Source organism: Ostrea edulis, chromosome 4 (genome assembly GCF_947568905.1).
Source record: "Ostrea edulis chromosome 4, xbOstEdul1.1, whole genome shotgun sequence".
In the NCBI taxonomy this organism is placed as follows: Eukaryota; Metazoa; Mollusca; class Bivalvia; order Ostreida; family Ostreidae; genus Ostrea; species Ostrea edulis.
The window spans coordinates 52070472-52090246 of NC_079167.1; the positions used below are offsets into that span (position 1 = coordinate 52070472).

The 19775-nt window shown below is 33.9% G+C and overlaps 1 long non-coding RNA gene across 1 annotated transcript; it reads left to right on the forward strand.

The window, feature by feature from the left end:
- Nucleotides 1-12077: 12077 nt before the first annotated feature.
- Nucleotides 12078-13985, forward strand: LOC125669483 (uncharacterized). The gene is made up of 3 exons (XR_007367872.2): nucleotides 12078-12197; nucleotides 13522-13659; nucleotides 13907-13985. It is a non-coding gene; the product is annotated as an uncharacterized LOC125669483 (long non-coding RNA).
- The last annotated feature ends 5790 nt before the right edge of the window (nucleotides 13986-19775 follow it).

The window sequence follows — 19775 nt, forward strand, 5'->3', positions numbered from 1 at the left end:
AACGGTGATCATTTTAAAAGAAATTATACTAAGATTTCAAATTCATGAACAGGACAAGGACGGACTCTGGAAACATTAAAACATTAGAGGTGGGATCAGGTGTCAATAAGGAAGAAGCAGGCCCCTTCGTCACACCCGCCATGGATCTTCTGTTATGGTCTGGTAAGCAGAGTAACCCTTCTCCAAAATCATTAAGAAACTCCGGGCATAACAATTGGTATGAAACGTCGGACAACATTTAAAATTTAACCTAATGACAGATTACATTTGTAAATTATATCATTATAAAGACCAAGGTATGATTCTATACATAAAAAGGCCCAAAAATTGTCTCTCTATAAATTGTGTCTGGAATTAACCTTAATCAGCGTTATATATAACGTTATATATTATGAATCAGTGGGATAAGAAATTTTTTAAAACGTGGATAAATTAGTATTCTGTGATAATGACACGTGTATTTAAGCTTCCTGGAACATAAAAAAAATGTATAAATAGACACCATAGATCAGAGAGAAATATTTATTTGTGGTTCGAATTTCCTCCATTGTTTACATACAGGTTATAGTGCAATATCCTTGACCCAGGTGCCTATGCTTTATGATATCAAATCATTCTCCATATTTAATATATAGTATGCACGAAGGTGATATTCATATTATATTGTGACCTTGAAATCGCTCCTAATCTGAATGACTGATGCGTTTAAAAATTCCCTTAAGTACATAAATAATCTCATACTACAGAAACAGTGGCAAAGTTCAGGTTCTTCTGTTATAAAAAAAAACAATATCATTTTTTCCGAAATATTTTCTAGATATATTTATGCGTTTGAAAAGTGCAGGGAGAAATTTCTGTCTTGTATATTAACGGTATGATATATATATGAATGTGGACAATCCCGGTAATTCGCTGATGACAGTTGATATGTTGTTAAATCATAGCATGTTTAGTTTGAGTATGCATTTGCTCCCAACACTTTTCATGTTAAGGATTTTTATTTCTTTCTGAGTATATCAATAAATATTCAGCTGGTTACTTTTTTTCACAAGTAGGGCCTCTTGCTGTTTTCTAAAAAAAAATAAAGTGTTACGTGATATTCAACTGAATTTACCATGAGGGGAATTTACGGTAGCTCTCTCACAGTCAACATATGGGTAGTATCGTTTCCGTGTTTAACCGTAACAAGTGTAATGATACCTGTGAATTTGAAGTGCAATTTCACTTAGTGATTATTGTGCATTTTACTATGGAATCTCCTAACATAGCTGCGTGACATGTTTCATAATGATTTCTAGGTTGTTCTTTACACACTGATTTTGACTAAATTTACAACGTTTACCTGATTAAGATACAGGGTTCACAGCAGATGTACCCAGTCAACATAGCATGCTTACTTCTCGGCACGTGACCCCATCTCTGGTGTATCAGGGGTCAGTGTTTGCCCTTTTTTTATTTTGTAGTATTCACTGTTCGTTGTCTGCACTTGTTCATGTAGCATATATTATATAAACTTAGTCATCAATATGTACACGTTCGGGTGCATTTGCGTATTAAGAACACATTTTATTTAAAACTTCTGCTTAACATTAGAATTTAGCTTAAATATACAGAAAAGGAAATTGTTATAGATTTCGTAGCCCATGGAGCTAATGATACTAAGGTGGCCTAAAAGCCCCACTGGCCTCTGGTTCTTGATAACCATAAAAGAAATTATAACTCACTGAACGTAAATTTATGACGATGATATATCTGTTGCTAATGATGAACTTGTCTACTATTAAAAGGTCATCTTCATGGAAGCAGCCTTTCTACATTGGTATGAACCATATAATGTGGGATGATGGTGTCGTTGTTTTGAGCCAGCTATGGTCCTTAAAACCATAAGAAATAGCCTCTGTGCATTGACAATCATGCAACCATGGGTTTAACAAGCGTTCTGCCTTCATGTAAACAATATGATGTCCTCTGAAACTGAGAGTTGTTACTCTTCTGATTATAAATTTGTGTTCCATCAAAAGATGCAATATTTTTGTGACCTGTAAAGCTGCCAAAAACGTTCTTCTGCCAGAGGTTTTTTCGGCTTTCAATGATTTTGTCTCTGCTTATTTGTTGTAGATGATAAAATGAGGGGGGAAATCATGAGTACACAGTGAACTGATTTTACTGCTCTGCAAAGGGATCACTTTCTAAATACGGTGAAAACAAGTTTATTAGACATCCCAAACTTCAGTTTCAGAATAAATATTCCAAGAGATATGCTGATTGGACGAATCTGTGTATTTCTGATAAGAGGGTCATTAAAGTTTCCTTTGAAAATGCCAGTCAGTGCTTAATTATCCGTAAAATTCTAATTTGTTGCTTCAACATGAAATCTGCATGGCAAATATTGAATTACATAATGTCGAATTTGGGGAATGAGTTTATGTTCTGTTAACAAAAAAGGAGTCAAAATTTTGGAAATTTTCCAAAACATTAGGTCTGAATTCTTCATCTTTCACATGTATCGGACAGCATCTGCTTCCAGGTAGCATTATGATATTTTCATGAACAAATGCTGAAAATTGGAAGTTTAGGTCCAAAATACTGCAGATAAAACAATATGCATGAGGAGAAGGTGTTTTATGGTGAGGTAATGAATTGGAAGATGGACTGGATATTCCTGGTTGTGTTGGATTTGAAGGTGTCTGTGGAGGAAGTGTATCAGAAAGGGGACGAGATTGTGAGTGATATTTTTGTTGGTTATGGTGTACACATCTCCACACTTGTTATACAATATATCATTGAGGCCAATTCAAAAAAAAGTTCTTGCGGAGGAAATGACGAATAGCTACATGTACTGATTTAAATTTGTTTCTATCTTTTGTATTTGTACTTTTGTTTCATACGATCATGGAACAAACGTTTTACGTTCCATTAGCTTTAATCGATTCATTTTTGGAATCCCAAAAGAAATATACATGAAATTTTGAATTTCAAGAAAATCAACTTCGATAATAGATGAAGAGAAGTAATCTTATGTATATTGAAATTAATTCCTTCAGATTTTCTCAGACTTCTGTAACATGATAGTAAATTGCATCTATTCATATTGATGTATAAACTAATGTTCCGCGAAACAAGACTTTATAGGTAGCACGTTTGTAAAAGAAAAAGTAACAAATTCAGCAAAACCGTGTTTTAATTTTCAATGCCAAAATTCGAGCACTCATATTGTTATAAAAGAATGGTATAATCATTATAAAAACAGTTTTTAACAAATCATTAAATAACAAACAAACAAACAAAAAACAACAGCAACAAGAACACCCCAGCAATTCAACTACATTTATGAACGATTTCATGATTTTTATATGATTTCTTTAGCTAAAAATATACGATTATCTTTAGGCTTAATTTTTACCAATTTGAATTCATCGGTTATTTTTGTCAATTTCAGCTGTCTTTGAAAGCTTCCAAAACAAGTATTGGAGAAATAAGAATGTGTCTATGGAAGATCCAATCTGACAGACTTTAGACGATATCAATGGGTCAAAAATAATCTGACAGAAATGGAAAAAAATAATAATAAACGTATTCAGAAAAAAAATGTATACCTGTTAACTATTTCTTCTGCCTTTATTGGTTTATGGTGTAATTTTGATGTGATACTGCTGAATAAAATAAAATAGACGACACTGCAACATGTCATTGTGATGGCGATTTCTTAATTAGAATTAGGTTTCATGTGCAATCTAGTGATAAAAACAACACATAGGAAAATGAAATGTATTCTTAATGAAAACGACATCGATTCCACACATATATGTAATTATCGTAGATAATGACTTTTATGTAACGTGTTAATTGTGTATGTTCTATTGTATATATTTTGGATAAGTGAAATAGGGTAAATATATGTTTTGTATAACATGCTTAAATTTGTTTCTTTCAAGTTTGATGGATGTTAAGAGGTATTGAATTTTTTCTGTTTGAGGCCCCCATTTTGGGATGCCTCATATTGGGTTCTTTTCTTATCATCGCTGTCTTGGATGGAAATTTCGGATCAGACAAACTTAGATGATGTAATGTTTTGTTTTAGGGTCCCGTAATTAGCCTATTACATGGATGACCAATCACATTGCGCCGTTAGGACGCTTTCGTTATTCCTCTTTGTTTGCTTGGAGTGCAAAGACAGTTTAAGTGATTTTGTGTACACGAAAAATTTATTTGATACCCATCATCCACCCTCTACATCCTCCATTGTAATGCTACTTTGATATTAGTATGTGTGAGCTGTTTAATTTGTAAAACCCACCTTATTTGATTGCAGACAGCTCTATTTCGATCTTTCATTATGTGTTGTAGGGGAGTCAGATTGCATAATCATACTTATGTGTTACATATGTTCTTGTATTTTTGTTTTCGACTCATTCTGGTCCCCGTTAGCTTATTCTGTGATATAACTTCGTCATTTTCAAAATAAATGACATATTTTCTGTTCTGTTTTCATTGCCTTTATCAAGTAACAAGCAAAGGCTACTTGGCAAGTCATATTAACTAATGGATATAAAAGTATTTTTTTAAAAATATTTTTCAAAGCAAAATCATTATCAAAACATATACAACTATCACAAAAATAAATAATTCCGGATAGCACTGGATTTAGTTGAAAGTTGATTTTCGCAACACACCTCAAATCTCTCGTGCAATATTTATTTGATGGATTTTCATAAGCTAGATTCTCTTTCTGAATCAGAGGTTATGTTTCATATGAAATATATAACCAAACTTGAAACAGAATTGGAAATATCTTAAGAAAATCTAATTGATACCGGTTTTGCCTTGTATAGAATTAACAACAAGGTGACGTTTTGACGGGGAAATCTTGGCAACTCGCGATGGTATCAATCTTATATGATCAAATGATAACAACTTTATATTAATTCATTCTACTTCATTTTCAAAACACCACAGGGTCAATATACTAAACATGATCTTAGTCCTTTAATGTTTATACTTGAAAAAAGTCTTTTTCTTATTTTACTAAATCTAATTTCTATCCTTAAAGTAAGTGTTGTTGTTACTAAATTCCGTAACCATCCTCGAAGTAGATGTCTAAATTTCATATTTGTCGTTGAGAAAGTTAAACCAAAACTTAGTAATTACCTCATTTTTTGTGGTTGTGAATGGTACTTTGTGTATTCTGTCCACTCCCTATTATCTATCTCTAAATGTTCACTCCATCTTCTTCTGCCCATTGTCACAGAGGGATTTTTATCTAACATTTCTTAAAATTTTTGGATTTTTTTTTTTTTTTTTTTTTTACATTTCAGCACACTGTATATTTTTGATGTAATAATTGAATTTGCTATTTTGTCTAAGTTTTTATCATTTCTTGACCTTTAAACTAATGTCTGGATGGCAATTATAATGTTTGCATATTCTACGAAATTAATATTGCAAAAACTACCAAAATAAAAAACATACCATCGTCTTCAATGATATCGTCAATATGCCCTATATTACTGTCCAATAATTGTTTATTTAAAAGGTTATACGTCCGATACGTATCAGGGATATAAAACAGAGAGGAGTGTGCTGGAACATCATACCCTGTACAGGTGTTTTGTAATTCAAACCATGCTTTAAACACATCTATTCAAAATTTATTTTTCAATGATTTAAAAACATATTGATACATTCAATCCCAAAGGATATAAATCTATACATTATAAATTCTAGTATGTAATTGTTCAATCACCTTTTTGTGAAGATATGTCTTACCCAAAATAATTTCATTGAAGTTTTAAATGCGTTGATATTGATCATTTTTAGACCACCATCCTCAAATTTCTTAAAATAACAGCCTTTTTCATCCATATAAAACAAAAATAGCTTTTCTAATTCTTTACAGTATAAACTAAATGGGTTATGTATCGACATCAGAATGTGATTTAACAGAGGTAAAAGTCATGACTGTAATCTTACCAAGGGGGATAAATGTCTCTTCCTCAATGGTTTAGCATTGACTTGAATTTGGCTAACTTTGGATCATACTGAATTTTTGGCATAATTTCCAAGTCGCAAACTCGTGCATTTTTACAGCCAACTCTTGCCAATATTCACCAATATAAGTTCAATAACCCTGTATTATTACATGCTGTGCATTTGTACTCCTTTTCTTGTAGTATTTCTTTAGTTTTTCGTCAACCACATTACGGTTTGAAAATCCTGTGCACACAGGAACATGTTAGTGTAAACAAACGGAACTACAGTGATCTCAAAATGAATTCCTTTACTTTAAGTCATAACTTGCAAATGACCCAAAAATGAAAAGGAAAAAAAGAAGAAAGATGGATTTGGATAATACCGAACTCTGCTTTAAGTATAAGATTACCGAGCACCTAAACCAATATGCCACCCAGGCATGTAAATTTAAAGGTTTCACGTCTGACAGGCTGCTAAATCTCAAGGTAACTTTTGAGAAGGATTTTGTTTTATATTTTAGCCATTTTCAACAAGAGGGTCACCTTAAACCAAATTTCCTTAAATTGACTTATGTGCAGTCATGCTCAAGTAAAAGAATTTCAGTGTTTTATTTCTGGTTTAGAGTGGACTTTTGCAACAGTTTGCAAATTTTAGGTCCATTACGTTACATCTACTATATACTCTATATAATCACGGTGATCTTTATGCTTATCAAATGAAGATACTATCAACATATGGATATCTTTATTGAGTAATTTGGGTAAACACAAGTATAAATTGACATAGTATAGCAGAATATTTGTAAAAAATGATATTCAGGAAAAAAGTATTTATGTATGCGAAATTGCATACCATATGAGATATACTTCTTTCCATCTTCATTGTTGGGAACTTGTAAGATTCATGTATCTCTTCTAATGCCCATTTTCCTTTATATATCTCATTCGATACATACTATTGCAAAGCATTTCTAAAGCATTAATCCATGGAGTTTGTTAATAATTATAAAAATGTGGGCAAAGTAAGAGAGAAAAAATTATTTCATTTTCGACATTCACGATACTAATACATACGACAGGGGATGCTTACTTCTGCTAGGCACCTCATCCCACCTCTGGTGTGTCAAGGGTCCGTGTTTGCCCAACAATCTATTTTGTATTCCTTATAGAAGTTATGAGATTGATCACTGTTCGTTATCTTCACCTTTCATACTTACAATGTCAACAAAGAATGCATTTCGGAGACGTGACAAAATTCACCTGTCCTAAGTTGGAGAAATCGTGTTTAACTTTTAAACATGGAACCAGTTATGGTTATGCATGTATACATTTGGGTTTCATAAAGGTGTAACTTATCTTCATGAATCTGCCGCTATTGTCAATAAGATATACACAATGTACTCTTAAACAACAAATCGATATAGTATGTGTATGATGAGCAATATCATACAGCTATTTCGATTCGAAACATTAGCATCTTTTGCTAATCTTAAATTTCTGGAAAAAATTAAAACATCAACATCAAACTGCACGGCTTTCCAACACTTTACACTACCACTCCTAACAATAAACGAATTATTATATTATTTGGCATCATATACATCTGGGGGGTTTTCAATAGATATAAAACATGAAAATAATTCATGTCATCCGAAAAATTACTTTGTTAAACACCCTTCGGATTTCACGTAGAAAATATTAAAAAGATACCAGAAATCAAAACATTTACAGAGTCTTTGGTGATAAGGTCTTCGAATGGTCTGAATTGACAGAAATTTACGAAAACTACACAATCTTTTGGTTACACACTGGGAAAAGAACAAGAGATACTTCAACATCGTGGGTCATTCGGTCTTTTACATATATTCAGTTTTGTGGAAAGCTATCTTTCCATTTAGTGATATATGTTGTGATTGTACATTAGTAACATCCTTGACAAAGCATGGCCTTTTTCTGTTTACAAAATTGGGTATCAATATATAATTGCTGAAATATAATGCAAAATATTGTTTTTTCTTTTGAAGTTGTATTCATTTGGAATGTCTGTAAGATACTTTTTGGATGCGATTAATTGTGACATAGGTCACATAACAGATATTAATTCAAAAGATTATAATTCCATTTCCCCATTTAATCAAACAAACATTTGTTCTTTGTGATACTAATGATTGATTTATGATGAGTGAAAAATTCAAATGATGCTCCTATATCCGGTTGATATGATTCAAATTCAGGACCAAAAGTCACGTATTTCATCAGTCTGAAATTCAGAGACATAATCAGTCATCTCCATTATGAATTCATTCGAAGATATTGTCAGGTGATATAATGAATATAGAGAAAAAAACAGGACACCTTGACAGATTTCACAAAAGGCAAAAGAAAAATATGGAAAAGGACTTGACACTTTGTCAGAATTGACAAAAAGCAGAAAACATATTTAAAAGATCTCCATTAAAATCGTTTTGAAAAGACGAAATTCTCTAAAGGGAATGTGAAGATAACGAACAGTGATCAATTTCATAACTCCTAAAAGCAATACAAAATAGAGAGTTGGGCTGATGTACGACTTTCCTCCAAATTTTGTTTTTTCACTTTAAATGATCAAAATCTACAGTCTAATATGTTTAGAAGGTTTCACAAAAATTGAGATTACTCATCATGACAGAATCTCATTATAGAAAGTTTACTATTTGTTTTGAAAACAAAAATTGAGGTGTGTTATTGTTAACTGAGTTTTCAAAATAAATGGATATTAATCCATGTTTATTTTATATATCACATCTCAAGTATTCTTTAGGTAAAATTAGTTTAAATTTGTGATTCTACAATATGAAGATGCTTTAAGTTACAAAATTAACGTTTCACTGGTTGGTTTGTTTACATAAAAAGACTTGAGTCTTTCTTTACATAACACCGAATCAAAGCTAAAATATTGCTCTTATCCTTGCATTCAGACGGTCCAAATTTTGGTCGTCAACATTAAATGAGCTATATATTCTTAATTTCTAACATCAAAAATGAAAAACGTTTCTTTCGAAAAACAAGAATCAGTCCCTTTAATATGAAAGGTGAAGATAACAGACAGTGATCGATCTCATAACTCATGATATCATATCTCATATTAAAACATTGTTGTGACGTCAGTTCTTTGTTTTGACAGTACTTTATTTTTCATACTGTACTGAACATAGTCCAGTATTATTAAGACCATGCCAATATCATGAGAAGTGCTGTTTTAGATAGAACAATGTTTTAAGTAAGACACAAGATTCCAATGGTCCAGTCGCTACGCGGCTCGTGCCAGTCCCGTATCTAACCTATTAGACCATCTTCGCTTGGTGTCCCTTAAAGTAAGTGTTTCCATTTTAAACATTTGTGATAAACCAGTCAATAAAACGAATGAATGTGAGTTACCGTACACATACTGGATTCCAAAACCTTTTTTTTAAAAACTTACAAATATACGTTACACAATTCCGTAAATATTTTTTTTACCGAATCCTTATCTTTATTCTTTGCTGCTGTGAAAGAGAAACTTTCGATAGATCGTGCCGCAACATACATTGGACTTTTTGTGGTACGTTCAGCAATTTCTAGATCAATGGCATCAAACCGAATGACTTTCCACCACTTCGCACCAGCATTCCTAACTATAAATGAAAGACTAGGCTTTTTACATCATAGAAAGTTCCAACTTTAATAAAAATGAACCTCAGAAGTATTTATATCTTGTGATAGTCATCCCGTGGGGATCCGGGTCAGATTAGGTCCTCAGTGCCCCTTGCTTGTCTTAAGAGGCGACTTATTGAGGCGATCCTTAAAGTGACACCGCAAACAACTATGCCACAACAGGTGCATCACGATAATAATGATTAATAATGATAATGATTGGTTTTATATAGCGTCTTATCCAGCGTATGCTGCTCAAGGCGCTTTACAATAATCAATGTACATTATTACCCCGGCAGACCTTGTATCAATCTAGAACTTTCTCAGCCTCCTAGGAAGCATACAGTGCAAGCTGCCATTACAAGCGCTAGAGCACTAACATTCTAACAATACATTTCACTGTCTATAGCCAGGTACCCCTTTTACACTTGGGTGGACTGAGGAAATTCATGTAAAGTGCTTTTCCCAAGGACATAACGTCAGCCCTGCCGCGGCCAGGACTCGAATCCATGACATTTGGGTCGAGAGTCTGACGGTCTAACCACTAGGCCACCGACGCCTATATTCCCTAAAGATCCCTACATTCTCCAGGAACGTAAACGCCAAGCATAGACCTAAATTTTGCCACCCTTTACCGGCATCGATGACGTCTCCATATGAGTGAAATATTTTCGAGCGGGACGTTAAACAATATACTACCATTCAATCTTCTGATCAGTCAACCAGAATATCACCTTGTTAAACAACACTTGATTCTACGCACGGATAGCTTGAAGATGATATCAAAGAGGTAATAGAGATCCTCACTGACAATATGTGTGTATTCCGTAGTGTTCTGGATTACCAAACATTGAAATTCCTATAGAAACAAAATGTGCTCCTTTGCTATGTTTAATAGCCATTTTATCTATTAACAATAATGGCTTTCATTCATATTTTAATTCAACAGATCCCAGTAACCTCAATATAAGAAAAACACCAAAAATGTCACATATCTGCTTTGTATTTTCGCATTTCAATCAACACCAACGTCAAGGGCAAATTCGGTACTCAATTTTATGAAGAAGAAAAAATGATAATGTTAGCTTCTCCATCACATGCATATGGTCTATGTATTCATTTAATGATTCAACACTGACTTTAAACAAAAATGTTGAAACCCCTGCAACATCTACTTGTTAGTGAGTAGCCTTCCTCGTTTGAAAATCTGAGCATACGCAGAACAAGTTCTTGCGTAACGAATCTGTAGACGACATAAACACCATATGCAGGTTATAATGGAATATTGCTGCGCATAAATATGGGACATTGATGATGGAGAAGTTGATATTAAAGAGGTTTGAAATGTGTCGTTTAAAGCTAACTTTTTGTAACTTCTTTGGTTGTTTTATTGATCAGATTAGCCATTACAACCTGTCATTAGGTTAAATGCTGTGTGACATGTTTTATGCCAATTGTTAGTCAGTTCTGATTTTAACTACGGATTATTTCGCTTACCTAATCAAGATATAGATGGGTAATCGTTATGATTATTCCCTATATCTAATCCCTGGTGTTTTCAGTGGTTCATGTTTCTACTATTTTTGCATCCTTTATCGTATTAATGAGATCCTTGTTTATTACCTTAACGAAGTGTAAAACATCAAGAACTAAAAGCATAGATGACAATAAAAAAGTGAAGATATCGAAACGTCATCAATGTTATTGTTGGTACAAAGATTACAAAATTAAGAAACATGAGCGATTTGGCACATTTGTAGTGTTGTCAAATGTCTAAGAGGTGAAATCATACTCTGTCGTCCTGTCACATCCGCTGTTAGTCCAATATCTTGGTGAGCTAAGCGGAGTAGAGTTATAAATGGTGTAAAATGCGCGTATGAAACACGTCAGACATCATTTGGCTGAATTACATATTTTATTTGTAAATTATATCGTTATAGCTACCAGATAATATACGAAATGCAGACTTTAAACAAAAATTGTTCAAAACTTATTTCTAAGTTGCCTACCTCGATTAAAAAATAGATCATAGGTAGAGCATATTATAGCACATCAAAGCAGTTGAAAGATATAAATCAAATCGTACTAATCGACTATATACTGGTGACAATAGAATATTCCTGCATGAAGATGGGAAGCTGATAATTGAAAAACTGAAGTCATCCCGTATGTCATGAATTTGAGTTGATACTTTGCCATTGAGATTTGTGTTTAATAAAATATTGAAATACAAAGCGGATTGGGACAACTTTGTGGTGTCTTATTTCAAGTTCACTGGGATCAGTTTATATTAACATATGAAATTCACAAATGCTCTCTCTTTCTCTCTCCACCATGCGCCTTGTGCCACTCTCATTTGCACACGCCCATACATGAAAATTTGATTATTTAGTATTAGCAGTTGAAACTATATATATAAATAGTACAGGTGTATTAGTTAGCATTATTCAGCATCTTCAAAGCAAGGTTTTAATTGTTTCTGAACATTTAGATTGAAAATGAAGGTTTCCATCCTGTCTTTTCTGTTCATTCTTGGCGCAGTCTCGATTGTATTTGGTAAGTGTTTTAATGTAGCTGTTAATTTCTGAAAACGTCGATTCATTGCAAAGTTTTAAGTGTTTTAAGTTAATTGATAATTTTGTAATCTTGCATTTTAGTTAACGTTTTAATGTATTTTGATTAATTTCGTCAAACTTTTTCTGCAAAGAGGTGAAGGACCAAATAATAAAAAAAAATGTATTTTATTTTAATGGGTTATTTTTTTAACCTTTAAGAAAATCGTTTTATTTAACGTTAACAAGTGCAAAGAGCAAAGAGACAGAAAACTTTGAAATAACTAAAAACATAACCATCGCTTATTAGGTAAACAGTGAAAATATGCATCAGCACTGCTTTTGATAGGGAATAGAATCATAATTTGGCCTGTTTGTTGGTTTTGAATTCTTTATAGGGTGTAAGACGTTAATCAAATTTCGTTATCGGCATTTTATCCAGTAGTCTAAGATTATTTCTGTGACATATACAGAGTTACAGGTTCCAGAAGATAGATTGAAGCATCACGAAAGTCTTAAATAATTTACACAATTCTTGAGGCATTTCCATAAACATTCTGCAAAAGAGTGTGCGTTTTCTTTCACATTCTCAAATATTTATTGATTCCTACATCCATGTGAATGGTCAAGACAACGAACAGTGATCAATTTCATGTATCATATAATTCTTGAGGATTTTCCCCAAGAACATTCTTAATCTTAATAATTGTTTACTTAATATGTTATTATCAAAAGCATTATCGTTGATAACAGTCAAGAGCTTTTACACAATGGGAACTACCTGTGAACCTCTTATGACGGTCTGTATCTTATGCAATGATGTACAATGTACAACTCTGGTGTGTCCGGAGGTCTGTGTTTGCCCAACTCTCTATTTTGTATTGCTTATAGGAGTTATGAGATTGATCACTGTTCGTTATCGTCACCTTTCATTTGTATTTTTGTGTATTTATGTTTCATTCAGCGCCGAAGAAAAGAACAATTACAACTATTAAAGTTGCATTTTCCTCTTCAATGATTAGTTTTGACATTTAGTATGAAATTTAAGATAGAAACTTTTAGAACCACTCTAGTGTGTCCAAGGCTCCCTGTTGTCCCTACTCTTGATAATATTTTGTTCTTGAAATTTACGAGACTGATCACTGTTTGTTATTTCCTCTCTTCTTTCACTTTCTCCCATACGTTCCAGAAATTATATTATTTCACATTTAATATTGTTATAGGTCAATCGAGATTATTATTTCTTGAATTATTCTTTAGCACATATTTCAAATTAGAACATGCCGGAAAGTACCTTGATTAACATATTGTGTATTTGTATTTTACAGGCGGTTACAGGGCCCATTGTCCTCCTCATGGAGAGAGGGCGATAAGTTACTGTGGACCGTGGTCAGGATGTCCATTGGGATATTATTGCCATGAAAGAGTCCTGTATCAAAGCATTTGCTGTAGGATAAATCTTGATGGTAACATTGAGAATAACAAATCTGATAATCGATGTATTTATTTGAAATATTTATTACAAGTGTAAAATGGGGAAAAAAAAAATTTTGTTTGTTTACCTTAATTTGGGCTTTATAACTTCTCAATATGAAATCAATTTTATATGTCAATATCAAAATTAATAGAAATATCAAATGGAATAATTATAGTTTTCTTATTTATCAACAAATGATATGCATGATATAAAAAAAACTTTTTTATCCACAATAGGTCATCGCCTGTACTGATGGAATGGTATCAATGGCATATACGATTATGATTATATCGAATGTACTGAGACAGACTTCGAATACAAATGTCATAACTTCTCATTTGTTTTCTCTTCTATATCATTATTTCAAGACGACAAGAATTTTACATATAAAAGTCACGGCGGGTGTGACCGGTCAACAGGGGATGCTTACTCCTCCTAGGCACCTGATCTCACCTCTGGTGTGTCCAGAGGTCCGTGTTTGCCCAACTATCTATTTTGTATTGCTTGTAGGAGTTATGAAATTGATCACTGTTCGTTATCTTCACCTTACATATAAAAGTTATTCATTACAAAATATTGATCTAAATCTCAAAAACTGTAATGGATCATTCAGGATTATTATTGTTGGAAATACGTTTTACGTGATTACTAATACTTGTGACACTTGATGAAAAATGAGTTCATGAGTTTGTTATAAACGGGAGATAACTCCTGCATATACATTTCTGTATAAGCCATTGTCAAGTATTTCCACATTGATTTGAATAGACGATTCAACAAGATTTTTAATAAATACATGTAACTGAAAGGAGCAATATTTAGTTGTCAATTGAATTAGCATATGTGCAATATTTCTTTGTGTATTATAACTGCCCCAACTTACTTTATATCGTATATAATAAATCAAATTACTTTCATTCCTTAAGTAGTGACAACTGATGAGTGATTTATGTATGTTGACTTCACAAGTCACAGCATCTAACGGAAATAGATATCACTCAATGCAACAGATTACCTACTTCTTCAAATAGTTTATCTGAAATACCTAACAAATAAATACTTGTTATTGTTTTCGTTCATCAATTTCCTTTATTGATATATACCACATCCTCTATTTAATCAATAAATTTCAAGCATTTTAGCTCAGCTGAGTTGAAAGCTTTTCTAACAATATGAAGATAATAGACAGCGATAAATCTCATAACTCCTACGAGTGAAATCAGGTGCCCAGGAGGAGTAAGTATCCCCTGTCAATAGGTCACACCCGCCGTTAGCCCTATATCTTGATCAGACGAATTAATCCCCAGTCAAAATCAGTGCAAATGACGATGTATTTATCAGAATCAAGGCAGATAGCATTTTCCCAATAACAGTTTGTGTTTGTAAATTGGATTGTTATAACAACCACAGGCAAGATAACGTGGGGAAAAATACCATAGATTGCTGCATTTAACTGCACCTTTTTTCAAGGGATCCCAAATTAAAAAAAAATATGGGTAGGAAATTTCCGATGCAATGGATTTGAACCACTACAAGACACAGACATTAGAAGTTCGAAAAATGAATGAGATAGTCATGAAGTCCACAAAATTCGGAGAAATTATCACGGCACAAAATCAGCAAAAGGGGGAGGGGCAGTATTGCCCATACTTCAGATACCCATTGTTATAGGTGAAACATTTCAGACATGACAAATTCTTCAGTCCTTCCGTCGGTAGCCAAACAATGTGGGTACAAAAAGATCGATGTAAAATCAGACACTGTGCAAATCATTTTTAGACGGTGGCTATTAATAGCTACTGTCTAATGCTGCCGCTGCAGTAGGCGTTCCTATATATACACGGGGATCCTAGCGGCGGAAATTTGCAGGCAGAAAATCAAGAAATTTGAGTTGTTTTCATTATCAAATTTAAATGTGTATGATTGAAAACAGTTTCTTAAGCCTTTTCAATAACTTTTTCTTCTATATCGGTGAAGACAATCCCCAATTGCTAATATGTTACATTCCTCAATTCATACATATTCTTAAGATACCACTAAGGCAAATATCTAAACTGTTTTGACTAGGTGAGAATGGTGAACAGGTAAAGAACAAAGGAAATCATTCCTCTGTGACTTATAGTCTGTTTTTACATATTTTCAAGGTAAATATGGAATCATAGGTTTACTAACTGCTCTAAGGTAATCTCAATGATTTTGTTTTACTTTCTTGAACTTTTTAAAATCTGAAAGATGTAAATAAACTGATTCCATGAATCCATAATGATGCAAAAAATGTTGGGACACACGCTAAAATTTTCTCCTTTTTCTGCGCATACATGTAGAATCACAAATTGGTCTGCTGTTGAAATAGAGAACTAGGAATATTTTTCATCATGTTTTATTCAGTTCATTAATTGCATAAGATAGCTCAGAGTTTGAGAACATTATATCATTCTTAATAATACAACATAAAATCACTTCAATTAGCCTAATGTCTAATTGATGTTTTACACACGTATACCAAATTTTACAGTCCACACATTCACAATATGCCTCAATAACATCACTGTAGATGGAGTAGGTGGGAGGCAGCACCTGCATACTCCATTACTCCACGAAGTCTGTCTTTCAGCTGCTGAATGTGCTGGTACAGCTGCTGGTATTCTTTTTCTTGCAGAAACGTTTAACGAAATTCATCAAACTACATAGAAATGTTATCTAAACTGCAAGGATAGAAAAGTCTCAATAAACTTGAAATACTGAAGACTATGAAAAGTGAAGATAAGTGATCAATTTCATAAATCCCATAAGAAATACAAAATAGATAGTTGGGCAAACACGGACCCCTGGACACACCAGAGGTGGGTTAGTGAACAACCTCGTAACTGGCATGTAAACCATGATTACAGAATTAGGCCCTTCATGAGATTAATTTTCATTGTGTCCTATGGTCAAATGTTGCCTTAATTGTACTGCAAAGTGATCTCGTGGGGATCCGGGTTAGAATAGGTCCTCAGTACCCCTAGCTTGTCCTAAGAGTCGACTAAATGGGGCGGTCCTTCAGATGATACCCCAAAACTCGAGGTCCCCTGTCACGACAGGTGTGACACGATAAAGATCCCTCCCTGCTCAAAGGCCGTAAGCACCGAGCATAGGCCTAAATTTTGCAGCCATTCACCGGCAATAGGGACGTCTCCATATGAGTGAAAAATTCTCCAAAGGGACGTTAAATAATATTCAATCATTCTATCAAGCAAAGTGATTTGGATGAAAGGAAACGGGCATTACAAAAACATTCCCTATCTACATGTATCACACAATTCATTAATTTTCCAAGAACATACACTTTTCTTTAATACAAGTAATTGTTAACTTGATATTTTAACTTAAAAGACCTCTGCAAACTAATAACATATACTTGTGCCCGAAAATATTTTTTTGGTTTCAATTACGAGAATTTGATCACTTAAAAGTTGATGGAGGTCATCCATTATTCCCCACCATGCATCTGTGCTCTGACGTATATGAGACACTTTGCTGCTAGTGACTGGACCACGTACAGCTGAAGATTATGGATTCATATTAGAATTGATAGATAAGGTTTCAGAGCAAAAATAATTGAAATCAAATTTAATAACAATGGATCAAGAAAAAGAAGAAAACACTCCCACAAAACACCTCCGGCTCCTCCAGCTCTATCAGGTGCACTACCGGGGTATATATATTTCAAGATTCAAAATCAATTACTAGCATAGGATTTTAAAATAATTGGAGAAAATCAATGTTACTGTGTCATATGAAAGTATTGCATTATTGTCATTTAATTCATATATTGATGATAATTGATGTTCATGGACCACAGATAATTTTTGGAGATGTATTTTACAATTCTATTATTCATTTACATTTTAAAAAACTTATTCAAAATCTTTGTCAGAGTCTGGAGTTTCAATTTCTCGATTGATTGATTGTTTTTACACCCCGTCAAAAATTTTGTAGGTGAATTACCACAAATTTAGACCTATGCTTAGCGCTAAGGGTCGTAGCTGCAGAACTGTAGCTCTCGGAAAAAAAATTATGTTGAAAGACCGGGAGAGTCTGTCAACATAATTTTTTTCCCGAGAGCTACAGTTCTTCAGCTATCAGGGTCGTAGCAGTGGAGGTTTTTTTTTTTTTTTTTTTTTTTTTTTTTTTATCGTGCCAACGCCTGCAACAATACGGGACTTCCGTTTATAAGATCATATCCGAAAGACCCGTGATTCTCGCCGAGCGTTTGGCGAAGGAGCAATTACTACCTATTTGAACTCCTTGGGTTGACGCGGCTATGGCACGAGCGGGGCTCGAACTCACGACCTCCCGGTTACGAAATGAATGCTCTACCACTGAGCTACCGCGACCGGTGTTGTAGAGTGAACCTTCCCCCATAATGAGACACCCCCCCCCCCCCCACTCGGAAGCCTGGCTCTAGAGTGAGCCTTCCCCGGGAAGCCTGGCGCTAAAGTGAGCCTTCCATTGGTAGGTAGGTAGGTGGAGAGGTAGGTAGGTGGAGAGGTAGGTAGGTAGGTGGAGAGAGGTAGGTAGGTACAGAGGTAGGTAGATAGGTAATTCCCTGTCAGGCAGACTAGAATTTATTTCATAGTTTGCGAAGGAGGGGATGAAAGTGGGGGTGTCCCTCTAGAGCGAGACTTCAAGAGGGTGTTATGGCTCTAGAGTGAGTCTTCCTCCTGGGGGTAAGGTTTACTCTACAGCAAGTCTGCTGGGGGGGGGGGGGGGGGGGGGAAGGCTCGCTCTTATGGAGCACCAAATTAACAGATATCATCAATTCATTTGATGCGCGCAACAATTGAATTAAAGATCTCTTCAAATAATTAATGATATCTTCAATTCTGAATTATTGCGCGCATTAATTGAATTGATGATATCTTCAAATGAATTAATGATGTCAACAATTGAATTGATGCACGCTACAGTTCCATTGAAAAGAGCAATAATTGATATAATGCGCGCATTGAATCAATTGATAAGAGCAATAATTGAATTGATGCGCGCATTAATTCAATTATTGCTCTCTTCATATGAATTAATGATATCTTTAATTCATTTGAAGAGAGCAATAATTCTTTTAGAGAGAGCAACTATATAATTAAAGATATCCACAATTGAATTAATGATCTTTTTAATTGAATTGTTGCTCTCTTTAAGAGAATTGATGCCCGAATTAATTCCTTATACAAAAGCATTGTAAATAATCAAAGATATCTTCAATTGAATTAAAAAGATCATCAAATTATTTATACCGAGCTCTAAATCAATTATTGCGAGCAGTATTTCTACGAAATTGATGCTCTCATCATTGAATTGAAGAGAGCAATAATTGAATTAATGTGCGCATATCTATTATTGCTCTCATTAATTCAATTGATGCACGCATTGATTCATTGATGAGAGCAATAATTGAATTGAAGCGCGCATTAATTCATTTGATGAGAGCAATACATGCAATTGATTTAATGCGTGCATTAATTCAATTAAAGAGAGCAATGATTGAATTGATTATATTATGATGAGTTTATGTTAATTTAGCGCTCCATAATTAGTACTCCGTTTAAACTGATTCAGATATGGGGTTCACGACGGGTGTGACTGGTGAACAAGGGGTACTTACTCCACTAGGGCAAATGCTTTCACCTCTGGTGTGTCCAGGGGGTCCGTGTTTACAAAGCGTATGACGAATGGTGACGCTATGTAACAAAAAATAAAGTTGTTACATAGTGTCGCCATTAATGCTATGGTTATTACATACCGTCTCGTTGTTACATACCTTGCCGTATCAATGCTTCTTGTTAGGATTTAGTGGAAACAAAGAGCTCAGATTCAGATTCTTTTATTTCTTTGAGCCAACTGACTCATCGGAGTAACAATTAAGGACAATAATAATTACAATGTTACCTTGGATTAATAGCAATATTTTGACATATCATTGAATACAATCAGGCCTGTAGAAAGCGGGGAGGGGGTGGAACCAGGTCGAATAATGACGAATACACCTCAAATAGTACACTTTAATTAAAATTAAATCGAAGGTTATATGAAGATTTACTGATGACACCCTGTAGCAATAAA